The sequence below is a fragment of the Heterocephalus glaber genome, unplaced genomic scaffold, assembly GCF_053883595.1.
Source record: "Heterocephalus glaber isolate CG9 unplaced genomic scaffold, H.glaber_assembly_v1.0 deba00001550, whole genome shotgun sequence".
In the NCBI taxonomy this organism is placed as follows: Eukaryota; Metazoa; Chordata; class Mammalia; order Rodentia; family Bathyergidae; genus Heterocephalus; species Heterocephalus glaber.
This window is the reverse complement of record NW_028258343.1, coordinates 12,164,759-12,184,741: the sequence shown is the minus strand read 5'-3', so window position 1 is coordinate 12,184,741 and position 19,983 is coordinate 12,164,759. Positions and strand designations below refer to the sequence as shown.

Genomic DNA, 19,983 nt, shown 5'->3' with positions numbered 1-19,983 from the left:
TCAATTTCTTTACTTTTCCCAAGCAATTCTAGAGATTCAGAATGCCTTGTAAACACTGTATTTTCCAACTTATATGCTATTCTTGTCTTTAGTTCTATTTTTTTAACCTCATAATTAGACAATTAGACAACTATGATTTTATACAGTCAAATTCTGTATGGATCACACTCAAATTTGTCATTTTCCATGCTCATTATTTCTATTTGAATCTCAGTCTTTTCATTTGGAAATGTTTTGTTCTTTTGAAGTTTATTCTTTAGCTGTCCCTCTGTAGTGAGTCAGTGGTAATAAAATCACTTAGTGGCAGTGTAAGACACTTTATAGGTCCTTTTATATAATTTCAGGTTTACAGGTAATTCTATTAGCACTAAAAGATAATACTATATTGTTTCCTATATGTTGTTTATCCTATTGAGAGACCAGCCTACTTTTCATTTCTTCATATTTTTTTCATTTTTCTCTTTCAGCTCTTTTTATCTTGAAGTTCTATTATTTTGCTAGTGTGTCTATACCAGCACAATTCATATAAACTAAATCTTGGAAGCAGCTTATATGTCCAGCAACAGATGAATGGATAAAGAAACTGGTATTTGCACACAACTGAGTACTACTGTGCCATAAAGAAAGATAAACTTAAGTCATTTGTAGGAAAATGGATGCACCTTGAGACTATAATATTAAATGAAATAAAATAGACACACAAGCTTAAATATGATGTGATTTCTCTCATATGAGAGACCCCAATTATAAATAAAGAATAAAATAAAAGATAATAGAAAGTAGAGAGGCAGATCTTTTTCAAATGGGAAGGGGATCAAGATATGGAGGTAGAAGAGGAGAGAAAGAGGAGGGAAGAGCATGAAAAAAGGAATGAAGATGTGTTACATACATGCACCCACTCTGCACAAGAAATGGAAATATTATGTACTGTAAACATGCATTAATAAAATTAAATTAAAATAAAATAAATGTATTACCCTTTCCACACTTTTTTACTCTCTCATTCTAGAATTCTAAACAGATATATACTTTGCATTTCAACTCCATTTTATATGTCTCTTAGTCAATTCTTAATATTTCCTGTCTCTATTTTACAAACTGAATAATTTATTGTACATCTTCCAATCTACTACATCTTTCTTCAGCTCCCTTGAATCTTGTATTATTCTATTCACTGAGTTCTATTATCATTTAATTTTTTATTTATAGAGGTTCTAATGATTGTTTTATTTCCCTAAATATTCCTAAACATTTGGAATAGTCTGTTATTTCTTTGTCATAGTTTTTTCTATCATTTTTCCAAATGTATTAAGCATATGTATTTCATAAGTAAGCCTATCGTCTTTGTGCACTTCATATATTTTGAATTGAGACCTCAAATTTGTAACACTTTACAGAGGAATATTTTGCCCTCACTTAATAAGTTTTCTCTTAAAGAAGATAAATATTTGCTTCTGCCAGGTGGCTAGCGGCACCAGCAACCCAGGATCGATTTAGCTGAATTTTCATCTTGGGGTTTTTGGACCACACAAATGGAACAAATTCTGGCCCAGAACCTGAGTAATACTTTGCTTGTGGTTACACAATTTTTAAGAAAGACTTTTTTTCTCCCATCTATCTGTGGCCAAATTTTTCAGTTTTTCCTTTTGGTCAGTACTGTTTCTAGCTCATTCTTTTCTACAGATGATGCATTGGGGGGCTCTGTCAGCATGAGGATATTTATAATTCCCCTTATCACCTGGATCAACCTGTGGTCTTTAACACCTATGTTCCACTCACTGGATTCATTGGCAGAAAGCTTTGTGGGCCCAGGACCTGGCAGATGTCCTCAGGGGCAGCTGTCCCGTTTAGTGCTGTAACTGATCTCTGGATTTATGCTTTCGAGTCCTTTATAAATCTGCCTTCTTTATTTCTTTCCAGAATAGTTAAACTTTTATAAAGTTTGTTTTAAAAAATATCCAGAATTTTTAGGATATTTGCACAGGCTGTAGGGGATGGAAATGTTGTTTTTCAAGATGTTTAACCTGCACATTGTCAGAAGTTAAAGTCCACAACCCATCCACACAAGTAATGAAATGAGCTATTTCTTTTTAAAGATAGCTAAAGACAGTTTTATAATTGCAACAGAAAAAAGGTTGCTAAAAGGTTTTCATCCATGCTATGTTGTTTACATCATAGATACAAGGATTTACTCTTTCAATGTACAAAGTTTATTTTTTGTAAATATTTTTAATGTTTCATCAAGAATTTACATTTTTTAGAAGTGTATCCAGAGTTCAGGATGAAACCTGTTGCATGTTCTGATTCCCACACAATTTAACTGTGTAATAAGATATGTTATCGCAAAACCATCTCATTTTCCACCCTTCCTGAGGATTTAAGTCTGGACTTTTGTGTGTGGGTAGTGGGCAGTGCAGTGCCAGTGGTGAGTGAGTGAGGAGGAGCAGTTTGTCAGGATTTGTAGGAAGAAAAGCACTGCAGGCCACTGTATATGTACAATGAAAACATGTGGAATTGAAAGTGACTAAAATTATTGAAACGACAATTACAATAGTTTAGCAAGCACCCACAGGTCGTGTATCTCTGTACATACAAATTAGAGGGTCAAAATCCACATAGGTGGGACTGCTGTAGTCGTTGTACTGCATTTCTGGATTCCATGACTTGGAGTTTTCTTTTTGTGAGTTTTTATGTCATTTATGCTGTCATTTGACCAGTTAAATATTGGGTTATGAAAGAAGTGACAGTCTGTTCCATGAACGTGGTGGCATTTCCAGGAACCGGTGTGTTTTTGATTCAGCGACATGGTTTTGAGTCTAAATCCACCCATGTGAGGACCGGGATGAAAACACTTGTTGCTATGGAAGACTGTGGCCCAAATGGGTCACTGGACAGCTACACCAACCCTGGCATGGTTCCCTAGCTGTTAATATTTCTGGTTGTGGGTGCTATGTTGGTGTTTCGAAAGTTGTTGGTGATTATATGTAATCCAGATGACTAACAGCTATACATTTGTTTTTGCTGGTGATGGATAGCTGACACATAGAAGACACTGTAGTACTTCATGAAGCTGTTTTTCTCCACTGAAGGTCATGATGCCTTAAGACCAGAAATTGATCCTCCTTGATGACCAGCCAGTCTATTTGATCTTGGTCTTAAACCATAGTTATAGTTGTCCAAATTATTTTTATTGTTAACATTATTGTTGTTTTGATTTCTGAAATTATATTCTGGAATGATACTCCATGCTCAAATTCTGTAAATATCTCTGTTCATCTAATTCGGCTATTTGATGCACAAGTCACAAACCAAGACCTTTGAAAATTGAGTTGTTCTGTAGTTGAAGTTATGTTGACCAGTTTCCCATGATACTGATCAACCAATAGACTGGCAATTTTGTTAAGCATTTGGGAGCAAATCTTGATTGGAAAAGCACATTTTTTAAATTAAATGTGAATTCAAAATTATTTCCAGTCCATAACATTTTACTAGGAAAATACACTAAGCAGTAAAATGTGCTTCTGTCTGTGGGGTTGGTGTTGTTCATGGTAATCATCCAGTATTGTGCCAGCCCATACTTCCCTAGGGAACACAGCTGGTACCCTTCCACTGCATTGCCCAATGTATATCAGAGCCAATAGTCAGGACCGTCAATGTGAGGTTATTGGTGGCATTGTGATGCTGTCCTGCATTATGATCTCGTTGACGTGGATATTAAACATTTTCCTTTGAAGCCTTTGGGACAGAATCTCCAGTGATAGTTGGTGAGTGTTTGCTAGTCTCTGGGTGCTCTGTCTATGGAACTGGTTAAAGTCAAACTATCTCCAGGGAGTGCTGCATCCAAAGTAGGCACTGACATTTCCTTCTGCCCCTCTAAGACTAGAAATCTGTCAAAAAAGGTGGTTGTTGTAGGGGCAGGACCCGGATTCATGTGAACATGGTAAAGTCTGTTTCTCATCCATTGAGAATCTCAGTGCCAATTTTGTGAGGCATTAGCCTCCTTATAGGCACCCTGGTTACTGTCACCTACCACTGTGCCCCCTCTCCCCACAGACACTGCAGTAGATCCTGAAGTTTAGTTGTTGGGAAATACTAATGATTCACCCTCTGAGGAAGGTGAAGATCCAGCATTGTCAATATTTACTTTCTTTTTATAAGGTGTTTTAAAAACCTCATGACCAGGTCATTTAGTTTGTTCTTTATAATTGGGGGTGATATTGCCTTCTTCAAACAGTCAAGGGTTCCAATCCACACTTTTTAAGCATAGAATATAGCCTTCCAAGGATTACCTCTGAAAGAAGCATCATTCTGGAGCTTCTCTTGGAACTCTGTGTCTGGATGGTTGAATTTGAAGTAGGGGTTATCCCCTGTCTCAAGCTACGCATTAAAAACCTTATTAGGTTCAAGAGTGGCCATGTCTGTCTGACTGACAGGCTGTCCTTTATCTAGAAGGGCCCAGATATTTGTAACTCGAGAACACCAAGCCTCAACAGTCTTGAAGCTATTGATTGGCTTTTGGTTTGGAAGAACAGGCCCCAAGAACAAATCACTCTTTGAATTGACAAGCAAGTTTATCTTACAAAAAGTCTGGAATAAAGTCAATGGCAGAGATGTTTAGGTTTACGTAGTTTCGTTGATGTGACAAGACTGATTCATTGGTCAGTGTTTAACTCTGGTATTTCCCCCACATGATATCACCATTCGCATGGACTTTGTATTTCTCATGAACTTTGAGTTCTTCTTCCTGCAAATCCCTACACTATAACACTTAGGGCCTTTCCTATCAAGTGGTGAAGAGCATATAATTTGACATAGTATTTCTGATCAGGTACCTTTTCATCATATTTAATTTGATGAGAATCATCTTTGTCTGATTTCTCATCACTGCATACATTTCTGATGGAAAATATTCATAATAATTTACTTTACTTTGAGTGAAGCACATTGGTCAACATATTCATAGATTCACAAGATTCACAGATTTACATGGATTTTTCATGAACCCTAATCCCAAGTGTTTTGAACATTTAATACACACCTCCCAGAGATAGATAGTGAGTCTGGTTCTGACAAAATCATGGGCTGGAGAGATTTTTACAAACCTTATATCCTCTTTGTCTTTGAAGGGGAAAGTCTTTTACATGACTCTTCCCTTTCAACAAAGAATTCATAAGTCACTTCAGTCTTCTGATTAGAAGCCCAACACAAAAAGTCTTCTTTCTGTTTAGTTATCTTTCCAAAGTCTGGCTCCAAACAACACATTAACTAATATCTACACAGCCAGTCCTGGTGTAGCTGCTAGTGTTCAGAGGTCCTCCAGTTTCCACTAGCCACTGCACACCTAGTATATTGTGTGCACTGAGCTACTAAGAAGACCGTTTTTATCATAAGGTGTGAGAAAGCAAAGGGGTATGACCCAGAAAGGTAAGAATGTTGAAGAATTAAAAATACATGCAACCCAAAAGAGAAAAACAAAAGTCATGTACATACATCATTTATGTACAAAGAGCCCCATCTCAGTTGCTTTTACATTTTTAATTATACAACTATGAAGAATAAATGGTGAATTTTTCAAGGAGACAGGATTTGCTTATAGCCCTAAATTATTGAACAATATGTATCTTATTTTTCTTATCAGCCAAAACAATATGATTTCAAAAACATTTACTTCGTTTGACTTCTCTTTACCTGAACTTCTATAATTAACTACAATAGAGGCTAAGCAAATGAGATAAAGGAAAGTGATGGGGACAGATACAGGACCTTAGCATTTGAAAGAGTGGCAGGTCTGGCATCAAAGTCGTGGGATTCTGCAAAGTGCACCACCTAGAATAAGGTAGCAGCAGTGCTATCTTCCAACAGAGTTTAATAAAAGCTACACAATGAGCAATGGCAAATACAGTGCTTTCACTCAAAACCCTAAGTCCATTGCAACTGTTCTTTGGAAAAGATAGGTGTATAAAACCTAACCCTTCCCTTCTGAGAGTTAATAGACTAATCAAATTTCTAAGTGCATCTTCACACATCTTCAAATATTGGGAGGAAAACAACTCCCTGTTCAGCTCGTTAGTGGAATGAACAATATCCCATGATGATTTCAGGAATGATAGTGGTAATATAAATGCTGGCCATTTAATTATCAATATTTTCACCACAGTATGAATTAGAGAAATGTCTTTCATGTTTTTATGTGATCTTTTAAAATAAGGGCAGATTACTATTTTGGACAGCTACATATGTCATTTACAGTATGTCTCACCAAAATGTGAAGATGGTTAATGTACTGACCTTGAATGTCTTTATGTCTTCTAGAATTAAAACTTCTTATATTTTCAAAAACACGTTCTTAAATTTCAAAAAAAATCAGAAAGATGTGGGGCCCAAAACAAAACAGTTCAGGCTTCCAGAGTAGAAATAGTTTGAGATGGAGCATATAACTGGGATTCCGCTAACCTAGTCATTCCTGACTGTTACTAAGAAGTCATGTGATCTATACAAACCCCTTAGCCCCGTGGTCATCCTTGCCTAGAGGAGGTTGGAATTAGAACAATAACTTCTCTTTGGCTCATTCCCACTTCCAGATTATGTAACCTCCTGGATCTTATGATACAGTGCAGAAAAAAATAGGGCTTAGAGACAAAAACTCTGGGATCCAGTTCCAGCTTTGCCACTAATTCATTCCATGACAATAAATGTCATCAGACATTTACTTCTACAAGTATGAACCCACTAACTCATATTAACATATTCCTAATGTCCCTTAAACTTCTGGAATTTTATTTTGATTATAAATACTTAAAGGCATATTTCAGAGCATATTATACATTATTGAGAGTCAATAGGGGGAGCTCTCACATTGCTTTTTTATGTATCTGACAAATAATAGAATTTACGTCACTTTATTTGCAAAGATTGGGGAGGATTATTTCATTACAATCAGGTATTTATAAACCAGAGGCATCTGATTACCCACCTGAGTGTTAGGCAGGCCGTGGGCTCAGCTGTGTGCTTTGACGTTAGGGTTTTTTCATCATCCATCAAAGGGTATGCTAGTCTGCTTAAGCCATTTCAGAGTTTGTTTTGCTTTCTGTTTATTTTCCGAACTTGAGCTTCAGATGAAGTTAAAGTCTATATTTGATTTGTATTCCAACCTATAAGAGTTAAAAGCAGCAGGAAAGGTTTATGGAGATTAAAAAGCAAGAAACTATTTCATGAGGTCTATGCTTTTGAGGGTTGAACTTGCTACACAACTACAACCTGACATGTGCACTTAAATTATTATTATTCAATTATATATTTCAGGGGGCTGGCATCTTTGTTCTTTATTTTTCCCCCTTTGTGTGTTATATGTAATTTACTGCCCTACTTCATGGACTGTAAAAGCAGTTCATCAGAGTCTTTAGGAAATTGGCTTTCTCTAATTTAACAGATTTCTTTAATATTAATTAACAATGGGATCTGGGTTGGTAATTGCTAGCTTGTTTCAAATGAAGCTCATACATTAATGTTCAGATAAAATGAAAATGAGACACAACTTTAATAGACATTTCTTCAATAAAGTTGTGGTTTATACTTAGGATGGAATTTTATTGCTTACAGTGATTTATACCTACTTTATCTAAAGGTTTGTGGTGGCCAACAAATAACAGCTCATATTTTTGGCCATTTTTCCTTGAAAACATCACTGCATTTTAAAATATGGAAAAGTAATTTATAAGGGAAATGAAGAAAGCTTACATGGAAGATTACATAAAATACATCTGTCTTTTCAAGCTATTGAGGTATATAAACAACTCGTTAAAACCCTAAAAAGCCAAGAGGAAGGACGAAAGATTCTTTTATTGCAATGAACTTTTGAAAAGATGTCATTTGATTTTTAATGTAAGAATTAAGACTTTACTTCACATTTAAATGAAAATCTTGATTAAATATGTGTGTGTACATATTTTAAAATAATATCACTAGAAATGTTTTCTTCAAAGGAATCATGGACAGGGCAAAAACATAAGAAAAATAAACAAGTTTAGCAGCCAGGAAGCTTTTTTTCAATGAAAGTTGAGTCTTTTTTTTTTGACTGCAGAAGTTTTTCTTTTTACGTCAAATGAAATTTTAAGATCACCTACGAGTTTGGAACTGAATCCTTTACTGCCAAGTCTGATTCCAATCCTTAAAATCTGCTTTTGTAATACTGCCAGCAATGCACTAACTTTAAATAGGTAGCCAGACATATTGGCAAAAATATACGAGGTTAATCAAATAAAACTATGCAGTAGTTTTGGAACAATCAACTTTCAGGATCTTTTAAGTACAAGGCTGTTGTGAAGACATCATGACTTGCAGTGAAATATTGCAATCAAACTGCATAAGCAGCTGCTTTTGAATTCATCTTCTTTGTTTTTAAGTTTTCATAGACCTGCCTCTTAACTATGAATTTTATAGGCTTTTGAAAGAAAAAAATCTGGCAACCTACTACAACTAACAAAGACAAAAACTACTGATACAGTTGGAAGCTGCATGCTCAATAAGAACTGCCAACTTGAACTTATCTACTTAAGTACTGTCCCATGGATTGCACTTGAAATGTCTTATGATGACTGACATTATTTCACCGAAAGGGAGAATATGTGTGAAGAGGCTTAGACACTGTCTTGTGTTTCAAAACCAGATTGCATTTATTTTCAAAATAAAAGAGTCTAGTCTCAAAAATAAATCCTCATACTCAAACACTAACATCTTTCATTCTTTACAAACTTTACATTTTTGTTCCATGAGAAAACTATTAGTATCTTTAAATATATGGAAATGCCATACGTGCAAGCTTTGCATTTATTTAAATCAGGAGCCAAAATAGCATTTTACAAATGAACAATATATGAGACAACTCTAGCCATGTAGTTATATTAGAATATTTTATTACTTTTTTTGGTAGGCATGCATCCTTGTTGAAATCATAAATGTAATCAATGTGTAATTTTAAGACTTGAAATCTGAGTGAACAACTTGGTTTCATCAAAATAAAACGATATGACCATATAATAAAACTCAATTACTGAACATTTGAAAAACATATTTCCCCTCCTTTTCAGCGTCTGAGGTCAATTTTGCTGCATTTCAGTAGTGGCTAATAACATTAGCTCCTAACAAATTATGTTTCTGTATAAGGTTTCTTTGTACATGCCTCTGTGTGTCTGTGACTGTGTGTGTGTGTCTGTGTGTGTGTGCATGTGTATTGAGTTCCCATTTCACTGATCAGTCTTGGTTTTTCTTTTCTTTCTTTCTCTCTTACATTTAGTCAAATATCCCTAGATTTAGTAATAGATGAAAATCCAAGGATAATTTTTGAAGGGAAGCTGAGTGTGTATTTGAAAACTATGTGGCTTACAGTGCTAAAAACTTGTTTATGAGCAATGTTCATAAAAACATGGCAGGGATGGGGATTTAGCTCAGTGGTTTCGCTGCCTGCCTTGCAAGCACAAGTTCCTGAGTTCAATCCCTGGTACTGGAAAAAAAAAATGGCAGTGTTAGATGTAGTGCTGGATTCATAGTTAAAAAAAAACTTTTGATTGAATGGTTGTTATATACTTTAAATATAAATATATTCACACTTTGAATATGCTTTCATTTTCTGTAATAAAAGCATCACCAATATGTAAGAAAGAATTGACTGTCATAAATAAATCCACGATAGAACAAACAAAAAGAAAAAAAAGACTGAAAAACTGGCCCACTGGACTCATATTCCCCCACCCTCAGCTGCCTAGAGGTCCATGTAATAATCAGTACCTAAAGCAGACAGCCTTGCTTAGATCTGAACATATCTTTTCTCCTCTCAGCCTGCCACGCCTTCCATGTCCTGCCTAGACCTGGGGACTCTCCTCTGCATGCCCCCACTAATACCTTTTTCTTTCATTGAACTTGCAAGTTTTATTTATGCTTTTAATCCAAATCTATTTCTGACTAAACTGCAATGTTCTTGAAGGTAGAGTTGCTTCCACATCTTTATACCATGGTTTACACCTAAAGCCAGCCTGGAAGTCAAAGTTGGAAAGAAGTGGCAAGTGCACATGAAGGACACCTTTCCTCTGAAGGCCCACCTACTGGTGAGGGCAGCGTCAGACACAGCTGAGGTGGGCTGGACCGTTGAAAAGCAACCATGTGATGAGAGGACGGCCAAGGAGGGAATGATACCTCAGCAATTCCAGGGTCACTCACTTGGGATTCAGGCAGCAGCCACCATCAGTGTCATGTAGCTCTACCAAAAAGAACAGATGTTGGGTCAATGATCAGCTTCTGTCAGAGTTTACTAGGAGGAAGTATAGGTGGAATGTTTGTGGCTAATTCTTAGGGCTTTTATACTTGAATACTTTTATACTTATACTTTTTATACTTTATACAAATACTTGAGAAATTTAAAAATGTTTGCAAATGTAAAATACTGCAGTTTTTAAAATGATGTCAGTGTTTTTTCAAACACACACGAAAACATGTGAACAAGCCACAGATAGCATGTGCCCTCTAAGTAGGAATTCATTCCTCTAAACATCTTCCATGAATTAAAATAGCTATGAAAACTCCCAAACCCTTCCTACTAAATTAGAAAAATATATTGATATGCAGATTTTCATTTACATTTGTGTATGCTTGAATTTATACTCAAGCTCACATTTAAATGTGCCCTTGATCGCTATGCTTTTATTTAAATGTATACTTTTATGGATTTGGCAGGTTTGGAATCAGAATAAGGAAACCTCAGGCCAGTTCAGACCTGGATGGCAGCAAGAAGAGTACAACTGTAAAAATGCTGACCTTATTATTTGGGTTGGAATCCAAGTTTTCGGGCAGCTTGTTTTTCTGACCTTTAAAGCCACCTTTGAGTCTCTGATAAACACAAAACTAAGCTGAGAAGAAAAGGTATTTACAACTGCACCTTTGGATAACTATAAAGCTGCTCAAGTATTTTTGCAGCGACTAGCAGGGATGGAGTGCTGGGAAAATCATAGCACTGGAAACAAAGCAGACGGGTTTTATCTCAACTTTTTATATCCAACTGAAGCACGCTTCACCTGTGAATAGTGATTATTAAGTTTCTTTCAAGGGAACAGGGCCCATAATTCATGAATGCTGCAGGTGCGAACTCCTATGAGCCTTTTCTCTGAGTAAAAGAACGTTAATCATTATTCATGGGTGAGATAGTCCATTTATTCCACAGCAGAGAACGAATTCCTTTTTTTATCTTCTTAAAACATGAGACCTTCAATTTTATAAGCTTCCCAACAATAAACAATTCCCTTTTAGAATTATGTTTATTAGAGGGTTTGTTCTATCTCACACTTCTTTTTGTAAATACTTGAATTTCTTGGAGTTACTAAAATGTCAGTAAGAATGTGTAGTTAGAAATAGTAATCAATTAATTATTCAATAAAATTTCCACAGACATCTGGTTATTCCAGACCAATGTTATTAATATCTATGAATGAAGAATATTTCTCATCAAAATAAATCAAGGATGTAAGTGTATGAGATTTTGTTTGTATTAAGTGTTGCTTGTAGTGAGTGAGTCATTGGCTAGCGTCTAAAAATCTTTTGGCTGTGTAGAAATTTTAATTTGTTGTGAAACTAATTGACAGTGGGCATTCATAAATATATTACCTGACAAGCTTTTAGCTTATTTTTGTATTTCATTCTTCAATTCACATATTTCACTTTTTTTTCAAATATTGAAAATATATTTAAAATGCATAGATCTCTTTCCATTGGTCTTTTCTTGCTCTGATTTCAAGCAGCTGAGTGCACATGGTATGAATTCTTACAATTTATGTGTATACCTAATTGGTGCTGAACACATGTCAGGTACAGTTAAAGTCTAACACTTTTTATCATGCCAGATTAAAAAATCTTAACTAGATTATGTTCATAGTATGGATACTACAAATGAAAAGGTTCTTTCTTTCTTACTGAGGTACAGGATATGTATGACGTAACTGAAACATTCATGTCAAACAACCAATAGTTGAGAAAAATTATCAAAATATTTTGGAAGAAAAACCATAAATCTTAAATTAACAAATATAACAAGTAAATAGCTGCCTTATTCAATGTAGTCTATCTACAGTAAATGTAGGTATTCAATGTAGACTCAATGTATCTACTTACAGTAAAACCAAAAGTTAATCTAGGGACTAATTTCATCTCCAAATTCCACCGAATTTAGTCTAAAATCAAAAGGAAATCCTACATTTAAGTGGAGAGAAAATAGTGAAGTTAGTTTATTCTATGTTCAAAATCTATAGAAATTTATTTTAGAATTTTTATCCTGTCTCACATAACTAAAAAGTCCATCTAGATGTTTTTCACTTTAATTGAAATTTTCTGTAGATATAGCCAGTATGCAATTAAAACTTTGGTCAAGTTAGTGAGGAGATTACCAGTTCTTTGCTGGGACATAGTTAAGTGAAAAGTTTAGCTACTACAAAATGAGAAAAGCGTACGTTTCTCATTCATTGGCAAGATCGAATAGTAACCTTTTCTACTGTGAGCTGAAGTAAAACATCAATTTTCTTTCATAGGAAAGAAATGTCCTCCCAAACTTTTCAGTCATCTGGGTGGAGAATTAGATCATAGTCCTTATGGTTATGCCCAACCACAAGTCCTAAAACCAGAGACAACCCATAAACAATCTGCCAGCCAATTATTTGACAATGTTTTTCTACTTGCTAAGAAAACATGCCCATCAAAATTTGTGTAGAATTGAACCATCTTCTCCAAAAGCAAAGGCACATCAAACCCTGCAGGCCCACATATGCTTCAGCTGTAGATATAACAGCTTCAGTCTATCTTAGATGATTTCTGTTTTTTATCTCCAAGTGGCTTTTGTTGCCATTACTGGAGTGTGATGACTTCTAACTTAGCTGTGTGATGCAGCTTCTTCACTTGAACCTGTGTGACAAGAAACATGTTCACTGCATTTCTCTTACCTCCTCTCTGGTGTTGTGGAATGAATCTATTGTTGGGTCCTTCCTGTTCTTCTGACTCTCTTGGTCGGAGTGATCAGGGAGGATCACTGTGCAAGATGCAGAGTGTCAGAACATTCCCCTAGTGTGTCTTTCCCGCTCACTGAGAGATCTACTTCCTGTCTAAAAGCAAATTCCAGAAGAGAACATGGCTTTCCTTGTTACATCTTTCCAAGCTTCACTATATTTCAATGCAATTGAATCGGAGTGTTAAATTTGAACACTTGGTTTGAACATTTCTATAGATTCTTAGGAGCAATAGCCCTGAACAACTTCTGCAACAACTTGCTCAAAGTGAAGTAGAAATTGCTCTCAAATACTAGTTATAAACGTGTAATCTGAACTCCAGCCACTCCACAGGGTTGCAGAAGAATTTACGATGTGCTAAATATTTCCTTTGTTCTTCCCAGTGGTAGCCTGCTGTAGCAATTAGAAAGCAACTGGCTGCACATGTAAACTGCTGGAGTTTTCTAAAGAATTGTTGATAACTAACTGTTCAACAGTCTCAGTAAACAGGACTTTCTTATTGGGCAGAATTCAAAATTTTTAATTTCTTTTCAAGGTTCTATTCTCTAAAATATTTTCTAAACTGTTCTTCCCTCTTCCCTGGTGCCTTCCCCAGGAGTGAGGAGAGGTCAAGATGACTGCTGGAAGGCGGTAGATGCCCATGGTCTCAGACTCTGAGGACCACAAGCCTTTTTAAAGCCATATAAAGGTCCTTTGTGTTGCTATCAAAAACACCTCTGACCTCCTCTTTCTTATTTTTATAGAAACTGACAGCTCAGTCCCATCTTTCATAAAAAGGCAAAAAATCTGCCAATACCATCCTTCTTCAGAAGCCAGACACAATTAATCAGCAGCAGGAGGCAATATGGCTTTAATTAGCTATGTAGTGTACAATAAATTCTCAGAGTGTGTGTGTGTGTGTGTGTGTGTGTGTGTTACTCAATGCTGGGCACTGTTCTACATGCTTTCTGCATATCAATTCTATGAGGATCATGCTATTATTACCCCATTCAGAACTGAAAAAATGAAGCACAGAGAAATAACTTTCCCCAAATCACTTAGCCAGTCAGTGACAGGGCTTAAAAGTGTCCTAAAGGAGAGAGAGAGAGAGAGAGAGAGAGAGAGAGAGAGAGAGAGAGAGAGAGAGAGATCTTTGAGAACCAGCTTGGCAGAGTAGTTAAGGGCTAGATTATAGCATCTGCCACTCACTTGCTGTGTAGCTCTTTGGAAGTTACTGAGCATCTCTGAGCCTCAGATTCATCATTTATAAAATGAGATCATAGCCAGACTCAATTTACAGGGGTTTTGTGAAAATGAAATGAGTAATACATATTAAGCTCACAGGCCAGTGCCAGGCATGTATGTAGAAATTGCTTTTTATAATCCGCACTGGTTTTTCAAAGAATAACCCTTAATATATAAAGAAAATAACAGTATCCCTACTTCCTCTAGTCTCTTTATTGAATATGCATCACCCATTAAGCTAGTTGCAAGACATCAGAGATAAATCAGACACTATGCTTACCTGAAGTTGTCCAAGATTCATGGAGAAGAAAGTATGCATGAAAATTCCAAGAAAATATAATGCCTGCCTCAGTGCATATATTATAAGTGTTTTTTATAAGGCAAGATCATGACAGTGGGACCATGAATGTCACTTTTCAAAAGGGGAGTGGTTTGTTTAGGGAAGGCTTCTGAAGTATAATCCCATGTATTCTGAATATGATTGCAACACTTGAGGAGCTAAGCACTGAAGGAAGAGTAGGAATTAGCCATAAGTAAGGCTGAACAACCCCAAGAGTGACAACCACACAGGCCAGGGAAGGCAGAGAGGAGATGGTATGGTGGATGTCTATAGCTGCTCCGCTACAGGAGGGGGCATAGGACAAGGGAAGGAGAGAATGGGTGGAGACTTACCAAGGTTCATCGTGTACCATTACCAGGTTTCTCTTTCTGAAGGACAATTCTGGTCAAGACCCTTCTCCATTTAAAAAGCCTCAGCATTTACCATGATGGTAGGTTGAACTGTGTACCCTCCAAAACTCATATATAGAAGTCTTAAACTCCAGTATCTCAGAATCTGGTCAGAATCAGGTCTCAGATATACAGTCATTGTAGCAAAATTAGTGAAGTTAAATAAGGTCATACTGGAGCAGAATGGACCCCTAATCTAATAAAACTGATGTCCTCATGAAAAGGGAACTTGGGGACACAGAACCACAGAGGAAGAATTGTCATGTGACAGTAAAGGCAGAAATTGTGAAGAAACCATGAGCCCAGAAATGCCGAAGTTTGACAGTGACCTCCAGATGGTAGGAGACAGACACCAGCCAGCAGGTTCTACCTCATAGCCTTCAGAAACAGCCAACCCTATCCACACTTAGATCTTGGACTTTTGGCCTGCAAAACTGTGGGTCAATATCTTTTGGTCAAGTCACTCTATTTATGGTTCTTTGTCAACAGCAGCCTCAGCAAAATACACACCCACCAGGACAGGACTCAGACTGCATTTCTATCGTTTTCTCTAAATTTCCTAAGGGAACTTTTCAGGGTGAGAATTGGGAAGGAGTAGGGAATTATTGGGAAGGTAAGAGGATTATACCCACCCTAGCTCCCTTTTTGATATACTGAACTGTCACGTCTCCTTCCTACTGACAAGAAGCACTGCAAAACTCACAGGCTTCTTCTCGTTTTTATATCTTTGCCTTCAATAATCATTTCTTTTAAAATTTTTTTCAGATCGTTTTATTTATTAGCATATGTTTCTAGCACATAATTTTTACATCCCTTGTGTGGAGTTTGGTGTGCGTACATAACACATCTTAATTCCTTTATTCATCCTTTTCACTCTCCCCTCTCCCCACTCCTCTTTGAGAAAGATTTACCTAACTAATTCCTATTAGCTATCTTTTATTCTGCTCCTTATTTATCAATTGAATTTCTCTTTCTGTGTCATATAATTATCACTCTGATACTGAGAAGTAAAATACGTACTGTTCTTGCTCTAAAAGATTTTACATCTTGTTCAGGAGCAGAAGGCAAGTAAAAGTTTTGCTGATTTGTGTGCTACAAGGCAGAAGATAGAAAAAGCCATAACAAAAAAGAAAATGTAAGAGCTGTTGTCAGAGAAATGCTTTATAGAGTTGAATTAGGATTAAAGTTAGGGTTAAAGCAGGAACAGTGTGTATTTTACTTTTCATTTAATATGGGAATTATTACGGCATTTGACATGTGCCAAGTGCCCAGTATTAGCACATTCATTGTACATTATATTGGAGCTATACTAAGCATAATTAGTAATTTGTGAAATTGATTTAAAGTTGTATTTTTGTAGTTGGACTCCAATTACATGTATATTATTCCATTTATTCTCTCTCATCTGCTAATAGTTTCTCATTTAATTTTATAACAGTTGTTTAATCATGTTATTTACTAATTCTATCATTATTTTGTCATAGCTGGGTCTACTTCTATTGACTGATTTGTCTTCTCATTCTGGGTTGTATTATCCTTCTGTTTGGTAAGTTTTGACTGAATGCTAAAACTTATGGATTTTATGTTTTGGTATGTTAAGAGTTTCTTGTATTTCATTTAAATCATTTAGCCTTTGTTCTGACACACACACACACACACATATATATATATATATATATATATATATATATATATTTTTTTTTTTTTTTAGTTGACTGGTTGTAACATTTGCCTTTAAACCTTCCTAAAGTAGGTTCAGAATCGCTTTTAATTTAAAGATAATTTATCTTCACTATTGAAGCAATGTTTCCCAAGAAGCCTATGTCATGTGTTATGTCTTTGAATTCTTGTGAAGAACAAAACCTATTCTCAGATCTGTGACCTTTGTTTGTGAAAGCTACATTTTTTTTTCTAGTTGCCTTTTTTTCTAGGTTCAGGTATTTTCCTCTAATATGCACAGCATTCAACCAAAGACAAAGGCACTCTTCTGGAAATCTCTGGAGTTTTCTTTCTATCTAGATCCATTTTACCTGATTCTGCCATTCAAAGTCTAGCTGTTTTGACCCAGCCAAACTACAAACTCTGTCTGTTCAATTCAAGAAGACTCCAAGTTCTTTTAGGGGTTCAAGCTCCTTGTATTGTGGCCTGGACCTTTCTCTAGGTGAATAACTGAAAACCACTTCATTCGTTTCCCTTCTCAGGAGTCAGGAATCATTGATTTGTGCTGCCTGTTGTCTTGTACTTTAAATGCATCGTTTTCTTGATTTTGTCTAGTTCTCTGGTTATTTATGTGCAGGGCAAATCCAATCTCAGTTATTCCACAAAAGACTGCAAAATACCTACAATGTTGTATAGAGAGTCTCTGAATTACAAAGGTTTTACTTGGCCATTTTTCAACCTTAAGATAGTGCAAAAGTGATATACATTTGTAGAAACCGTACTGTGAGGTTTGAATATTGATATTTTCCAAGGCTAACAGTATGCAGTAAGCTACTCTCTCACAATGCTGGGGAATAGCCTCAAGCTGCAGCATGCAGTTGGCCCAAGATCACAGGAAAAACAGCTGATTTCTACAATTACCTGTGTTACTAAGCCATAATATTCATTAGATTAAACATATCAAATCATTTTTGACTTCTGATATTTTCAATTTACAATGGATTTATTGGGAATGTAACCCCATTGTAAAAGGAGGAGCATCTATATTTGTAAATATCAATTAGAAAGTATTGTAAATAGTATAATTATTGAGCTAGATGAAGTGTTATTTTTGAGTAAATATCTGGTACTTTCATTATTCTGAGCCTTCCATATTTCATATTTTTATATTGGTTTCTTATGGAAGAAACATTTAAAATAAAATTTGGATGGAAGGTTTTCAAAAAGTGAGCTACTCTATGACAGGCACCACATACATTTCTTTATACTTTTCCTCCCTTTCCATACAAGTGGAAATTTATTATATTGGAAATAAAAGAAAAATTTTTCTGCTAATCTCTCATCTCTGCCAATCTTCTGAATTTTGGGTGATTTTCTCAGTACTTCTTTGTGCTAATGGATAGACAGATTAACCTGGTAAACTGGGTCAGGATTCTCTATCTTGAATATGAAAGTCTAGAATTGCAATGATAAATTAGTTCATTTTTCATTTTGACAGGCTTTCTTCATAGTCTTCTAAACTTTTCTTCTAACTGCCTAGCATATGATTTTGCTTATAACTGAGCCAATATTTCTCGTATCTTTTATAACACTTTGCTATTGTTACATCTTTCATTGAACTTCATTTGTAATGCTTGTGCAATATGCTATTAATTCTCAAATATTCCCTTTAAATCTCTTTGAAATTCACATTAATACCATTTAGTTACTCTGTATCAGAGTTTTGCCTCTTGAAGTCTCATTGCTTTCACTATTAGCACACTATCATGCCAGCTACAATGACTCACACATTCTCTTCCAATGTTCTCTTATTTACATTCTCACATTACATATTTCCAATAGTTATTCATACATAGGGCCTCAATCACAGGACATTCTGTCTCAAAATAGTTTAAGATGAAATGAAAAGAGCATAGAATATGCTGGTCAAACCTGTAAGTTTGAATCCCTCTTCACCACATTGTAGCCTGGGATGAATGCCTTAAATTTCTGAGTCTTTACTCATCTGTAAAATGATGATAATGATATTGAATTCATACGGTTATTATAAAAGTTAAAATTGGATAATCCATGAAGTACTTTGCAGAGTCACTGGCACATCGCTTCATGCTTGGAATTGGTTAAAAACTTTCTAGTATTTTCTTCACTTTCAATTTTTCTTTCCTATTTTTCTTAGGAGGGACTATTCCTTCCAAACATAGCTGTTAAGGATCGATTAAATCTGTAAATATTGTTATGCATGTATATTGGCTAAGATGTATTTGATTGAAAGTAAAACTACGTAAGTTTAAACAGTAGAGGAATAAAATATAAGTAAAAAGCTGAGAGATAGTGCAGACTTCTGGGATGGTGCATTCATCGGGTTATTTTCATACATCTTTTCTGCCAACATCAGTGTTAGTTTCATCCCAAGATAGCTCCTCCGGTGTCAGAAATTAGGGTCATATGCCTCTTCCTCTTTCTTGTCCAACCGGAAAGAGGAGTTTTATTTGTTTGCTTTTTCCTTGTTTCTTTATTGGCCTCTGACAAATACTTCTTTTGTCTAATCATCCAGAATTAGCTCATAAGCTCCATTCCTCAAAAAAAAAATATTGGCAAGTGAGCCCTGGATTACTCTTACCTAGGCTGGTTGCCATCTTGAGCAGAGGGAAATGCCCCACATCACATTGCTGATGCACAGCAAAGAAAGGATGGATGGATTCTTGGATCTCAGTCTTAATGTTTATTGTTGATCAGCAGAAGGGCAAGGGCTTGTTTGGTCTGCTTTTATCTAGGAGTCAAATTCTTGCTTCTAGAGCACTGATATATACAAGGAATCCAATGAGTACTTGTTAAGTGAATATCAATTATTGTTATTGAATAATTTCATCCTTCTTGGAAATATATTGTTTCACAAGTCAAATATAATAAGGAATTGTTGAGTGAATTCCCCAACCCAAACCTCTAATTGCAGTCTTGTCACTTTCCTCTCCATATCTGCTTTCTCTTTCTTCTCCATACTAAGATGGACGTTTTATTTGAGGTCCATGACTCTTTCACATGCTTTGCTTTTGTGCATTTCCTAACTTAGAATGATTTTTCTTCTCTTAAAAACAGTTTATATTTCTGAAGGCTCCTGAGATCAAACATTCCCAGCTCTGGTCACTGAATCTCAGCAAAAACTCAGCATTCTGACACATTTCAGATTTTGGAGTATCTCAAGATGTTAATCTTTTCTTTTGCCATCAGTAATAAGCCCTGGGGACCTATATTTAGTCTAGCTAGCCAAGGTATGCCCATGGCAGGTTACAATATGCAGTGGACATTGGCATGCATTAATATTCAGGTGGCATAG

General features: G+C 35.8%; 1 long non-coding RNA gene across 1 annotated transcript; it reads right to left on the bottom strand.

Annotated features, from left to right (window-relative positions):
• Window positions 1-2,682: 2,682 nt before the first annotated feature.
• Window positions 2,683-19,470, bottom strand: LOC110344097 (uncharacterized). Its single transcript, XR_002386398.2, has 3 exons — window positions 19,270-19,470; window positions 6,974-7,151; window positions 2,683-5,826 (listed from the first exon to the last, which is right to left on the bottom strand). It is a non-coding gene; the product is annotated as an uncharacterized LOC110344097 (long non-coding RNA).
• Window positions 19,471-19,983: the final 513 nt, after the last annotated feature.